General features: G+C 40.9%; 1 long non-coding RNA gene across 1 annotated transcript in view; it reads left to right on the plus strand.

Annotated features, from left to right (window-relative positions):
- Nucleotides 1-10,962: 10,962 nt before the first annotated feature.
- LOC135967951 (uncharacterized) overlaps nucleotides 10,963-15,266 on the plus strand; it is a 59,994-nt gene continuing 55,690 nt past the window's right edge. Inside the window, exons 1-2 of the long non-coding RNA XR_010582295.1 lie at nucleotides 10,963-11,206; nucleotides 12,489-12,584. This is a non-coding gene — a long non-coding RNA (uncharacterized lncRNA). The remainder of the gene's footprint in view (nucleotides 11,207-12,488; nucleotides 12,585-15,266) is intronic.

The following is a 15,266-nucleotide window of genomic DNA, read 5'->3' on the forward strand; positions in this document are numbered from 1 at the left end:
ATCCAATCCAGGTCCCTCTGGTGGCTGAGGCATTGAGTGTACTCACTCTTTGATTCTAGACTCTGAAAATTTCCCATTTAAAGTGTAAATATAAGTATTCTTTAGTTAACACAGTCTTCACAAATGCAAGTGTTTCTGATAATGGGGTTGAGGGAGGAAAGTGCTGAGCTTGCTCGCTTGCTCAGTCTTTTTTTTTTTTTGAGACAGAGTCTCGCTCTGTTGCCCAGGCTGTAGTGCAGTGGCCGGATCTCAGCTCACTGAAAGCTCTGCCTCCCGGGTTCACGCCATTCTCCTGCCTCAGCCTCCCAAGTAGCTGGGACTACAGGCGCCCGCCACCTCGCCCGGCTAGTTTTTTGTATTTTTAGTAGAGATGGGGTTTCACCAGGTTAGCTGGAATGGTCTCGATCTCCTGTCCTCGTGATCCACCTGCCTCAGCCTCCCAAAGTGCTGGGATTACAGGCTTGAACCACCGCGCCCGGCCTAGCTTGCTCAGTTTTACATCTTAACTGGAAGTCTAAAAACTCTCTACAATGATCATACGGCAGTTTTACACTTAAGAAATCATGAAGAGTCTGATCAAATCATGCAGTTAGAAAAAACAATGTGAGTTTCGGGGAAGATAATTTAACAATAAACTAGAGATTGTTTGATTGAAAAGAAAATATTGGGGGCCAGAGAAAGAACGAGGGTTTCAGGGGAACAAGTCCTCAGTTACACATCCCAAGTTTCAATTCTCAGGGGTTCTATATAATATGATTCTATACTTAAATTCCAAAATCTATATCCCCGTCTTCAATATAGGCTTTTTCTCTGAATTCCAGGCCTAGGTTTACAAACGGCCTCCTTCATATATGTACAAGACAACTTCTACTAGATAATTTCATGTTTTGTGTATTATGAAAAAACAGATTTAATAATCCCACCTTTCTCCTCCACTTCCAAATAGCTTTTTCTCTTTTACTCCTGGAATGTGCTGCTTGGGCCAAACAGTTGATTATATCCCAAGTGAGAAAGTCAAACCACACTTTTCTCTGTCCCTCACTATGAATATATCACCCTGAATTTGGGCACCAAGTTGTGGTGATGTCATCTCCGAAGTGCTTCCTGATTCCTTCTCTTTTCCTTCTTTTCCATCCCTACCACTACTGAGCTGTGGTAGTAGCTGACCTCTGTCATTTACCACCCATATGGGAGCCACAGCCTCTTCACTGGTCCTCCTCTCTCTACTCTTTCTCGTCTTCTATGCATCCTCCTTCCTGCAGCCAGAATGGACTTTCTAAAATGTTAACCTAATCATATTCTTTCCCTGTTCACATCAGACACAGAGACCTGATCAGCAAAGCTTGATATTTCTCTCTCACAGTGTTGAGTTGTTGCAGGGAAGTGCTGCCTCCGGGGGCACATATGCCAGGATCCCCCTGGCATTGAGATTGAGTTTCTGATTAGTTTTTGTCAATGGAGTATGACAGAAGTTTTGCATGTTTATGTGTGTGCATGTGTGTGTGTCTGTGTCTGTGTCTTTTGGGGCCGAAGTGGGTAATTACTGCTATGCCTTTCCATATAGCCTCTCTCCCCGACTACAGAAACTCTAGGAGCTGTGACTGAAGATGGTGAATTCACGAGGTTTATGGTGTTTGAGTCCTCGAATCCCTTCTTGGAGGAAATCCATCCAACAAGTAACACCCTCATTAGACTGTACCTTGAATAAGAATACGTTTTTGTTGTGTTAATCCACTTAAAATTTGGGGATTATTTAGTTCAACAGCTAGTTGAACCTTAACAAATATTTTGATTAGATCATATAATGTCTTGTATGATCTACAAATAACTTCAAAATCACTTCAAAAATCACTTAGAATAACACAAAAGACTTCTCATGACCTACTTGTATTACCAAATCTCTAATTACTACCCCTTCCTCCTAATGCTCATGCCACCTCCCTACAGATAAGTCCACATATGCCTTCTTTTATCTTGCCTTCACACCTTTGCCCCATCTGCCTGGAATGGTCTTTCTTCTACTTATTAATTATTATTATTTTTTCCTAAGACATAGCTCAGACATTTCCTCTTCTGGAAGGCCTTTCCTCACTATTTCTTCACAAGCTTCTCCATGTATCAAACTTGGTAAGATGTTGTTAAGCTTGCTCATATGACATTTTTCATAGTTAAACTTTGTGTGTGTGTGTGTGTGTGTCCTCATAATCAATCTATAATCTCCATGAGGAAATTAGCACCTGTCTCTCTCAAATATCTCAGTGCCTAGCAAAGGACAAGAGGCCTGTTACATCCCAAGTTTCACTCAGGTGCCCCAGAACTATTAACTGAGTAGAAGCGAATCTATAGTCATGGAGATAAAGACAATAAGAACAAGAGAGGAGTAGAGAGGTGAAGAGGAAAACTGATGAGAGTTGACCTAAGGAAGAGCACCACGGGGGAGGGTTCGCTTCTCTTACTAGGTAGAGTGAGATCTATGGGACTAAGCCATCAACTGTAAGGTGCTTGTCCTTCTAACTCGGTTGGACAGAACCCATCACTCTGAAGGACAAGGATTCCAATGGTTTAGCTAGAGTTAAGCAGGGTAGGAGGGACAAGCTGGGGGGAAGAGTAGGTTAAGCCCTGCAATTTAGCTGTTTACTTATAAATCTTTTCTAACAAAATATGCCTTACACTCCAAGTTCACTGCTGACTTACCAAGGATGCAATTACTAAGCAAGGGCAGAGACGCAGGCTTTGTTTTCATAGTCACACACTAAAAAGGAGAGGCTTTAGCTTGAAAAGTGGTGGCAGTGGTAGAATGAAGCAGTAATGAATGAGTGGGCGCCTTCCACAAAAAGGCATTCTTGCTGCTTTCACTAAAGCGCTTGCATTCTAGAAAATAATCTCTATTTTTTTTTTTACTGTTGGTGAAAGTAAGGAAATGAGGGATATACAACTATATTGACTATGTTCAATGAATGGTCCATTCAGGCAGACAGCTCAGCAGTGCCTGGCCTTCCCTGTAACGCTCATGCAGATCATAGGACCTAGAGTCAGTCTGTGGCCAAGAAATAGACCACCAATTCAACCTGTGCACAGCAATGTGTTCTAGATTCAGTACCCAAATGCTCGAAGTATATTCTCAGGTCGCTGAATTATTTAGGCAATTGGCAATAGACTGTTTGGCTCAAGGGACATTTTTTTCCCCCACCAAATAATTAGAAGTAAGCATTTACTTTGGCTTTAGGTAGTTAGGGGGGCTTTTATTAGCAATAGAAAATGCCACTCAGATTGGCCTAAAATAATAAATTTATGGCTCATAAGACTGGAAGTCTAATAATAAGGAATGGAATTTCAGGTTGGTTAATCCAACAGTTCAACAATGCCATCAAGGACATGGCTTCTCATGGCCTCTTTATTTTGCTGCCAATCATAACAGCTTCTGATCAGGGCTGGCAATAGGCCCTAGTCCAAGTTGTAGGATCTAAGCATACAAAAAAAGAGCCCCTCCTCAATCCTGAAATTAAATTCCCCCCTTTGCCGTAACTGTCGCGTGTCTGCTCTGGACCCATAACTGGTGCAAGGAGAAACCCAAGCCTTGATTGGTGTCACTCCAGGTTCCCCAAACAATCTGATGTGATTATCTTGTTTGGCTTTGATTAATCAATACTCCTCTCGTTCCTGGAGCTGGAATTACTTCCTGAAGCATCATGGATATTGCAAACTGGAGGAGGAGTGCAGAGCATCTTGGACAATTGAATACAATGTCTGGTATGCAGTTTAAAATCATTCGGCAAGAGATGCAGACAGAGACAGAGAAAAGAAAATCAAGCTTAATTGAGTAATTTATTTTTTGGCACCATGTACATAGACTCAATGATACAACAGAGAATATCCACCCTGATATGTCATTGATAAGGAGACACCACCTTTTGTTCAACTGTTGTCTGAACACCAGTCAGAGACTGAAAAAAAGTAGAATGATTTTTGTTATATTCTCTTTCTTCTTCCTCTTCTTCCTCCTTCTTTTCCTTTGCTTACTTTTGAAAGATATTACCCCTCAACTTACTCATAAGACTACCTTTTGATATTTTCCTCAAAAAGCAAAAAGTTAAAGTAAGTAAAAAGCAAACAGGCCGGGCGCGGTGGCTCAAGCCTGTAATCCCAGCACTTTGGGAGGCTGAGGCAGGCGGATCACGAGGTCAGGAGATCGAGACCATCCTGGCTAACACGGTGAAACTCCATCTCTACTAAAACATACAAAAAACTAGCTGGGTGAGGTGGCGGGCGCCTGTAGTCCCAGCTACTCCGGGAGGCGGAGCTTGCAGTGAGCTGAGATCCAGCCACTGCACTCCAGCCTGGGTGACAGAGCGAGACTCCGTCTCAAAAAAAAAAAAAAAAAGCAAACTATTTTTCTCAAGCAGATCACTTGTTTGGAATTATATCTAAATGCTATTTGGTAACTACATGTGATTCGTCTCTCACCTCTCTTTAAAAAATACATTACTGGCTGGGCATGGTGGCTCATGCCTGTAATCTCAACACTTTGGGAGGCCAAGGTGGGTGGATCACAAGGTCAAGAGATTGAGACCATCCTGGTCAACATGGAGAAACCCCATCTCTACTAAAAATACAAAAAGTAGCTGGGTGTGGTGGCGGGCACCTGTAGTCCCAGCTGCTCCGGAGGCCAAGGCAGGAGAATCGCTTGAACCCAGGAGGTGGAGGTTGCAGTGAGCCGAGATCGTGCCACTGCACGTCAGCCTGGCAAAAGAGTGAGACTCTGTCTCAAAAAATATATATAAATAAATAAATAAAAAATACATTCCTGCTAGACTCTAAGAGCTTAGGAGAGTAACCAAATTAAGTCCAAACATATGTGGGACTAAATAAAACAAGATAATTAAGGAATTGTAACAGATGTGGCCTGATTTTGCCGAAGCAGTAATGTATGTTTAAAGCAGGAAATCCTGGGTTCAAGGCTATTTGTTGGAAGTTACCTTAAAAAGAAGCCTGGACTAAAGGGAGGCTTTTCAAGGAAAGAGAAAGAATGAATTTAGTGTTTGGACTAGGTAGTACAAGAGGGCTCTCTGCAAATGGATCTTTTTAAAACCTGGAATGTTATACAAGGTGTGCTGGATAATTTAGTTTACAATGATGTTCAGATAAGACCGATTTAAAAATATCCTGTGGGAAACTCTGATGAAATATTTTGATGACAGACCAAGAGAGTAAGATGAATAGATAGCTACAGGTGAAATTTCCAAAAAGGGTCAATTACCATGTCATTTCAGTGTAAGGAAAAATAAAATGGTTGGTTGAGTCTTCCGCGTTTTGACTTCAGTTTTAACTAATCTGTAAATCTTCTGCAGACCCTAGTGAGTCTGCTGTCTGTGGTAGATTTCAGTATTCTCTGGGATATAGCATTTGCAACATATTGGAAAAGGTGTCATAAATGCTCCTGACAGTGCTCTTGCTTCCCGCCCTCAACATCTGCAGTTGGTGGTTGGCATCCTCCATGCCCAGCCCAGAGTCTCCTGCAAGGACTCTTGAAGATGCTGGAGATCATTCGAAGGCCCATCAAGATAGAAAAAGGCTGTAGTTCGCTTGCCCATGTGGCCAGCTAGCAGATCTCTGGAAATCCTCTCCGCTGCTGCCACCCCCACATAGATACCTGTGGAGGCAACAAAAACCACAGGGACAATCCCACCAATTTATTGAGGTGCTAAGGAAATGGAGTACCCAAAGGGTATCCTCCCCAGATCAAATTACTTCTCTTATATCCTAATCCAGGTTCAGACAAGGAACTTCTCTCTCTCTCTCCTTGAACTTTTATTTTAAGTTCAGAAGTACATGTGCAGGTTTGTTACATAGGTAAACTTGCATCATTCATGTTTGTTGTACAGATTGTTTTATCACCCAGGTGCTAAGCCTAGTGATCATTAGTTATTTTTTCTGATCCTCTCCCTCCTCCCACCTCCTGTCCTCCATTAGGTCCCAGTGTGTGGAGAAAGGGGAATGCTAATACACTGTTGGTGGGAGTGTAAATTAGTTCAACCATTGTGGAAGACAGTGATTCCTCAAAGACCAAAGAAAATGTATGCGTACATACTTACATACATGCACACATGCGGTCATGTGGTGAGAAGCTGCTACAAGGAAAGTTAAGGTGGGTATGGGATAGAGTAAAGCAATGTGAAACAGTGAGAGTGGAACTGATGAAGTAGGAACTGGTCAGAATGAAACACCATTCCACCCAGCCATCCCATTATTGGGTATATACCCAAAAGAATGTAGATCATTCTGTTGTAAAGACACATGCACCCATATGTTCACTGAAGGAACTTCTCTTTCTAAGAACAGTGGAAGGTAGAATTTAGTTTCCCGTATCTCTGATCTGTACAAGCTGAGTTGTGGTCTTCATTAAATGCTCCTATTACACAATTGACTTACTCATTGTTTTATTATTTCATTTTGCCTCTTATTTAGTTCTTGGCTTACTACATCAGTAACTCATGAATGCCTTCTTGTTAGTAAGTATTTAAGACATAGATTTCAAAACTCTCTTTTAATCTATCCTCTCCCATTTTCTCACTGTTATCAGTTTGGTGAGGAACATTTATTTTTTCCTATTCATGTACATTCATATAAAAGTGTAGGTAGAAATACTTGATTTTACTTAACAATTTTTAAATATAACTCTGATAATTCTTTATAAATCATTCTGCTACATGCTTTTTACTTTTTATAATGTCTCTTGGAGAACCTTCTGCAGGAAAAGTTTTTAACTTAATTTTTGTAATTGCAGCAAAATATTTAATAGTGTGTGACATATTCATCTTCTGATAAATATATTTTTTCAGTTTTGTTTTTTACAATGAACAATACTGAAATAAAAATCTTGCTGGGTGCAATGGCTCATGCCTGTAATCCCAACACTTTGGGAGGCCGAGGCAGGTGGATCACTTGAGGTCAGGAGTTCGAGACCAGCATGACCAACATGGCAAAACCCCATGTCTACTAAAAATACAAAAATTAGCTGGGCATGACGGTGGGCACCTTTAATCCCAGCTACTCGGGAGGTTGAGGCAGGAGACTTGCTTGAACCCAGGAGGCGGAGGTTGCAGTGAGCTGAGATGGCGCCACTGTACTCCAGCCTGGGTCAGAGCATGACTCTGTCTCAAAAAAAAAAAAAAAAAAAAAAAATGCTGGGCGCAGAGGCTCACGCCTATAATACCAGCACTTTGGCAGGCTGAGGCAGGTGGATCACCTGAGGTCAGGAGCCTGAGGCCAGCCTGACTAAAATGGAGAAACCCTGTCTCTACTAAAAGTACAAAATTAACTGGGCATAGTGGTGCATGCCTGTAATCCCAGCTACTCAGGAGGCTGAGACAGGAGAACTGCTTGAACCTGGGAGGCGGATGTTGTGGTGAGCCACGATAGCGTCACTGCACTCCAGCCCGGGCAACAAGAGTGAAACTCCAACTCAAAAAAAAAAAAAAAAAAAAAAAGAATCCTATTCTGCCTATGTAGACCTATCCTCGGAGTCAGAGGAAGCTTAGAGGCTGAAGAAGGAGGCTGACAAGTACAGTTTCTTAGGAAAAAACAGTTAATAGGGACTTATAAACAGAAGCCATGTCTGTGTCTAGGGCAGAGGCTAGATTAAATGGCGGATACCCATGCGATCACCACCTCCCCGGAGAGTCAGGGCTTATATACCATCGGGAAATGGTATACGTGATTCAAAAGGGGCGTGTAGGGCAATTGAAGTACGATAACATCAAGGTTGTTTGACTTAAGGGCAGGATTTACGTAGGCACCTCTCTTACACAAGGAATAATAGATACACTTAGAGGAAATCTTAGAGGCCTTCCTGGAACTGGTTAATCAGAAGTCAACATGGCTGACTAGCATTCAAGATGGAGTTGCTTTGGCTTCCATACTCCACCTCCCTAATTCAGCTCTTAGAATCTCACATGCACCTCTCTTCCACAGTGGTCGCTGCGCCTTCAGGGAGAGTGCTTGATGTGGTATAGCTTTAGCAGCAGTGTGTTGACAATGGAAAACAGATTAGGCCCAGTGGGATTCCAAATGAGAGGGATTTACAGGCTTTGTTGAATCGTCTGTAGTCTTTAGAATACTAAGACTTTGGTTTTCTCAGAAGAAGTGAAACAAAGAGAGACATGTAACATTAATAATTTGATTAGTAGAAATACAATGCACAGAAGGATTACAATGAAAAGAGAATTTGTAAACCAGAACAACAAAAACAAAAGAGAATCTATTCCATTAGGGAGTCAACTAAAAGGATCATGAAGAAAATGAAGACTCAGTACTTCTTCAGAGACTTGTTATAGCCAGGAAATAACTCGGGATTTAGCCCAAATTGTACACAAATAATAAAAACTCAAAAATAATGGTCAGGGCTAGAATGTAAACTTTTCTCTCTCCAGTTTCCCCATTTCTACCAAGGCTGAATCATAATCGGACCAATTTATTTGCAAAATTAATTTTAGTCTCATTATACTTGGCCTGATTATTTCTACAAAATGCGGCAAGAATAGTGATTGGCCACATAGGGCCCTTTATATTGTCTTTGCTGGAACATTTTTTTGTAAGCAATTTCAGATTAGACTTCTTAAAAGCCTCAAGGCCAGAATCCAAGCCAAGGATTCACCAAAATACTCTACTTGTAATACCTGCACAAATTTCTCTCTTGTTGAGGTCCCAAAATGTTAATATCTTGGGGTTTCTGGGCCTGTCACAAAGTGACATTCTTTACTTACTACATGAACCTTGTAAGGGACCCATTTAGACAAGGTACCAAGTTGGTTTGTCCTAGAGGCTTTTCATTTAGTGTATAAAGTCAACTTCCATTCCTCAAGACAGTGTTGTCATAGCAGAAAATATGCATTTCCAGTCAAAGCCTTGGTAAAATAACCAGTGTCTCCAACTGTGTCTTGATACAAAAGAAATCAGATTCTTACTGGACGATAACCATATTGCCATAAAAAAAGAATGCACAAAAATAGTTTCCAAATTTTGGAGAAATCAGGTACAAAGAAAGGTAAATTTTGCTTAAAAAAAAAAAAAAAAGTATACTTTGTAAGCTATAAATAGCTCAAAAGAAAAAGGGTTTCCTTGATGATTCTTCAGTCAGAGTAGCAAGCCTCCCAAACAGCATATTTTGTCCTTTCACCTTGGAGCTGCCATCCACAAACCAAGCAGCTCTTTTTCAGCAAGGTGAGAGCTGTTTATTGGGCACCATAGAATCCAGCAGCCCCTCACATAGTTCCAGAGTCAGCCCTGGGGAGAAAGAGGCTCCCTGCTCCTCTTAACATTCCCCGATAGCAAGATCCTATATGAACCATTTCCCTTTTATCATGGAACTATTTGGGGTATTGCTATACCTATTAGTATTTCTCTGACATCACCCCATAACCCCCAGGAAATGCTCCACAAGGGCTATGGAATAGAAAATTTGTACTTACTAGTATTCCAGCTTCTACTCTACACTCTATGAGCTCAGGCAATTTTACTGGTTCCCATTTAGTACTTTTTGAAGAGCAAGGTTACATATGCCTTCTGTTGTGCAGTACTCGGTAGGGGAAGTGTTCCCAAGTCAAACATAATATTTATTTTCATAAAACATTTAGGTGAAGGAGACACAACTACTTTACATAATGTTCTGGTTCCAGGAACTTTTCTTTTTCACCTCCAGTCCATTTCACTCTTTCTTGTGAAAAATAATTTGGGATCCCAGCAAAGGGTTTAGCCAAAGGACCCAGGCCCTTTTGTCAGTCTTTAACTTGATTAATGTGTCTCAACATTGCCCCAGACAATGTCAGCTTTCTCATTGTAATTTTGCCTTTTTATTTTTTAAAAATTTCTCCAATTTGAGTTAAGCACAGGAAGTTGATTTGGGTCTCTTTTAATGTTGGGGGAGCAGCAGGGGCTCCCTTTGGTTCACCAGACATTCAATAGTGTTCTGTTAAACTTCTGTTTAAACCCCATCAAGTTTTATTTATTTCATTTTATTCTTAATAATCCTCTAAAGATTTCTACCCTGCTGGGAGGAGTCCCGTGACTCCTCTCTTGTTAATTAACCTTATGTTTTTATTGACATCTGTAAGCTAAAGCTTCTCAATTGTTAAGATCCTGCAGGGGGAACATGTGGTTAAGGGTGCCCTCTTAACCACACCTTTTATCGTGATCTGGGCAATGGGCATTTTCAGTGAGTGAATATCCCTATCATTATAAAGCCAGTCCAATATGACTTGCATATGAAGCATATCAGTTGCTTCATATGGGGTCCTCTACCATTTATAGGTGGAGATGAACAGTGCTCCTTCTCGGGGTAGACAGACCTGACAGTGGCTTTTGTCCAGTCTATCCAGGCTGGCTGTTTATAGCCATCTGTAATTGTTCAATAGTGAGCTGTGGGTCCTGCATCAACCCAAACACGTTTCTCCACTCTACCACAATTAAAACTAAAGATACTACCCCTAAATTCGTTACTCTCATAATCCGTTTTGGTAAACGTTCCTCAGGGAGCTGATGGTACTATTCTATAAAATGCAACAGTTCCATCACATTATACCCTCTGGTTTCAATAGTTATTTGGTTTTGCCCTTACCCCACATTGACTTCCTTTTTGTTAACCACAGGTCTCAGGTAATTTCTGTTGCCCTGAAATCATTTTCCCTTTTGTAGGTAGCTTTGAGGTTAATGACCTTCAAACCACCTTTGCAAAACTTTTATCAGTGAGAAAATTATGGGAGTGGAGGAGATCTGATCTAGCCAACCCCCCTTTTTGCCTTTAACTTTTAAGCTGCCTTAATTATTCCTGGGCTTAGGCCAAGCTAACTTTAGAAGACATTTAGGAAGTTTCAATAATAATAGCCCTTCCCTGAAACTCAACTCCCTTTGTAAAGCTAATGAGAGACCACCAGGCTAGCGGGAGAGAGGAGCCTGAATTGTGCTAAGGTGTAGACTCGTCACAAGATAGGCAACTTCCATATTACTCCTGCAGATAACATCACTATTTTGGATTGGCATTTTGAAATATCTTTTCAGGTTTTTTGCATATCTGACACCCATGGCTCCATTTGGACCTGATGGCTCCGCCTGGACCTGCCAAACTCCTCCTGTGGTTCCACCAAGGAACAACTCAGCTCAAGAAGACAGCTTCAACCACCTATGATTCCATCTCCATCTCAACCAATGAGCAGTAAGCAACCATCTCCTACTCACTCCCACCCCTTTCCCCAAACTGCCTTTGGAAAATCTCTAACCTAGGAGCCTTCAACGAGATTGAGTTGAATGATAACTCTGTTTCCTGCATTGCATGGCCAGCCCTGCATCAATTAAACTCTTTCCGCACTGCAATGCTATGGTCTTTATTTGTGCGGCTGGCAGGAAGAATCTGTTGGGCAGTTATAACCTGAATTCAGACAGATCCACACCTGAGCTTGGTCCAGCCTCATGGCCCAACCCAGCACTTTCTTTTAGTTTAATTTTAGCTATTATAGATAATAATAACCAAGGGGTTGCCTATTTTGCTTTTTCCTTATTAGTTTGCATTTCAGTATGCATCCAGTAAACCAACTTTCTGGGAGTTGGAGCCATCTCTAAATTTCACTATTCACATTTTCTTTTAGAAACTGAGCACAGCAAAGCTGGAGCTCCATACCATGGGTGACCATGTGGCCACCCAGGAATGAAAGATCCCTTCCACACCTTTCTATTCTTTCTCTTTCTATCCATTTAGTTTTATCTATATCATTTTTCTCTCTCACTTTGAAACAACCTTTAAATACCCTCTAAATTAGGCAAAATTTCTTTTAAAAAATTTTTTTGAAGACACAGTTTGGCTCTTTTGCCCAGGCTGGAGTGGAATGGTGTGATCTCGGCTCACTGCAACCTTCGCCTCCCAGGTTCAAGCGATTCTCCTGCCTCAGCCTCCTGAGTAGCAGGGATTACAGGCATGCACCACCACGCCTGGCTAATTTTGTGTTTTTAGTAGAGACGGGGTTTTCCATGTTGGTCAGGCCGGTCTCGAACTCCCAACCTCAGGTGATCTTCCCACCTCAGCCTCCCAAAGTGCTGGGGATTACAGGCATGAGCCACCACACCTGGCCTAGGCAAAAATTTCTTAAAGCAAAAACTATGCCTTCCTTTTTTAAAATAAACTTATTTACCAAAACACATCTTTCTTTATACACTTTGTATATAAAATTGTTTCTCTTACATCTAGTAGTTTTGGTGTTTTGTTGTTGTTGTTGTTGTTTGTTGGTTTGTTTGCTTTTTGTTTTTTTTGTTTTTTGTTTTCTGTTTTTTGAGATGGAGTCTCACTCTGTTGCCCAGGCTGGAGTGCAGTGGCGTGATCTCGGCTCACTGTAAGCTCTGCCTCCCGGGTTCATGCCGTTCTCCTGGCTCAGCCTCCCAAGTAGCTGGGACTACAGGTGCCCACCACCACACCCGGCTAATTTTTTTGTATTTCTTTTTTTTAGTAGAGATGGGGTTTCACCATGTTAACCAGGATGGTCTCAATCTCCTGACCTCGTGATCTGCCTGTGTCGGCCTCCCAAAGTCCTGGGATTACAAGCGTGAGTCACTGTGCCCAGCCAAATGTTTGTTTGTTTTTTGTTTTGTTTGTGTTTTTGTTTTTGTCTTGAGATGGAGTTTTGCTCTTATTGCCCAGGCTGGAGTGCAATGGTGCGATCTCAGCTCACCACAACCTCCGCCTCCCGGGTTCAAGCAATTCTCCTGCCTCAGCCTCCCGTATATCTAGTAGTTTTAATTACATATATTAACTACTACTGTAACTCTTAGAAACCCTTATTTTCAGTGAAAAACTTAGAATTACTTAACATAACATGACTTTAAGATTTTTAATTACTGAAAAGAATTTTGAAACTGGTTTGGTTTTATTTACCAACAATTACTAAAGTCAAGTGAACTTAAAAAGGCATTTGAGTTGGTGTTTATTCTGTGAAATATTTGATGTAAGAGCTCACTTTCCTTTAGGCCAATTAACTAGAACTCTTTATATATTTTGGTAGTGATATATCATGACATATATAAACATAAAGACCTACAGACATAAATGTAGAAACAGATTTTATAGATTTAAAAGATTATTTATTTGTCAGTGTTCAAATAGTTTCTCTCCTTCCTTTAGACTGTCAATCACTTCTAAAGACATGACTTTTAGGTAAAACAAGGTAGAAAATTCATATCTCAAAGGCACAGAACTTTGACCTAAACACCATTATCTGAAAAGAAGATTGCCAGAAAAGTGTCTGCTTTTAAATTTAGGTTGTTTCTTAATTAGATTACTGGTTTTAAGGTGGAGCCCTTTAATGAATAGGGCAATTAAAGCATGCAGTTTTTAGGGCCTAAACCACGCATTTCTTATCCAAATGTATGAAGAAACGGGTAGCCTCCATAATAAAAACCTTTTACTTCAAATAGCTGTCATTAGCCACCTCTGACACTGTAGCTCTTACCTGTGACTGCCAGCCATTACACACAGCAAGGGCAAGTCCTCTCACAGTACAAAGTAATCTCTGGCATCCCCACGAAACCAATGAGATCAGCAATGCAGTACAAAAGAGGGCAGGGTATTAAAGCTGAAAGTGATCAGTTCACCTACCACTTTTAGGGTTCTGTAAGGAAAAACAGAGATTCCTTCCAAACGGAGTAGAAATATCCCAGCTTCCCGCTGAGGTCCATCAGATACCTATCTATTCAGTTCTTACATGATGTCTTTCCCCAAAATTTACAGTTGTCTTCATATAAATTATGTACCTTCCTTCCTTCCTTTCTTTCTCTTTCTTTCTTTCTTTCTTTCTTTCTTTCTTTCTTTCTTTCTTTCTTTCTTTCTTTCTTTCTTTCTTTCTTTCTTTCTTGCCTGCCTGCCTGCCTGCCTGCCTTCCTTCCTTCCTTCCTTCCTTTCTTTCTTTCTTTCTTTCTTTCTTTCTTTCTTTCTTTCTTTCTTTCTTTCTTTCTTTCTTTCTTTCTTTCTTTCTTTCTTTCTTTTCTTTCTCTCTCTCTCTCTTTCTTTCTTTCTTTCTTTCTCTTTCTTTCTCTCTCTCTCTCTTTCTTTCTTTCTGTTTTTTTTTTTTTGAGACGGAATCTCACTCTGCTACCCAGGCTGGAGTGCAGTGGCACAATCTTGGCTCACTGCAACCTCCACCTCCAGGGTTCTAGCAATTCCCAGCCTCCTGGGTAGCTGGGACTAAAGGGTGCGCCACCACACAAGGCTAATTTTTGTATTTTTAGTACAGATAGGGTGTCACCATATTGGCTAGGCTGGTCTCTGACTCTTGACCTAGTGATCAGCCCTCCTTGGCCTCCCAAAGTGATGGGATTACAGGCGTGAGCCACCGTACCTGGCCACACATTTCTTTTTAAATTTAATCTTAACTACACAATACTTTTGGGGTGTGTGCGTGTGTGTGTGTGTGTGTGTGTGTGTGTGTATTTGTAGGGAGCCTTGTAACATGATCGTCTTATCCATCTCATATTTAAAATGGTTACTACTAGTACATAGGAAAACTGTTAACATTTGTTTGTTAATCTTATATTGAGTTATTTTGTTGATTTATGAGTCAGAGTAGGCCAACTGCTGTAACAAACACTCCAAAACCTCAGTGATTTAATAAAATAAAGGTTCATTTTGCACTCATATTCAGACCACCACTGGCCTGTGGTGATGGGGGTGTGGTCTCGGTTTCACACAGTCACTCAGGGATCCAGGATCCTTCCCCTTAGTATCTCTGCCATTCTTTTAAGACCTTGGCGTCTTCCCCTGGATCCTTGGCATCTGGCCACAAATGAGGTGCGTGAGAAAGGGGTTGGAAGATTAAAGAAGTGGTTTTATGAGCAAAGCTTAGAAGATGCTTGTATCATTTTCCCTCCATTTCACTGCCTCAGAAATATGCTCTGCTTAAATGTAGTATAGGTGTGTGCCCAAAAAGGAAGCATATGGCCAGCCGCTGCCACAGTTGACCTTTTATAACGTAATAGTTTCTCAGTTGTGTTTCTTGGATATTAAAGGCAACTTTATTTACCTAAACATATTTATAACCTAATTTCACTGTCTGGGACCTGCACTAAATGTGGAACACTATCAGTTATAGTTATAATTTGGTGTTTCCTGTAGGTTTCTGGTAAGTTTTCCCGAACAAGTTAAAATGTCTAATTCTATTAAATATGTTTTGACATCCTTTGAAATAATCATGATTCTATCCTTCAATCTATTAATAGTATTGTGAATAGATTTT

This window comes from Macaca fascicularis, chromosome 16 (assembly GCF_037993035.2).
Source record: "Macaca fascicularis isolate 582-1 chromosome 16, T2T-MFA8v1.1".
Lineage (NCBI taxonomy): Eukaryota > Metazoa > Chordata > Mammalia > Primates > Cercopithecidae > Macaca > Macaca fascicularis.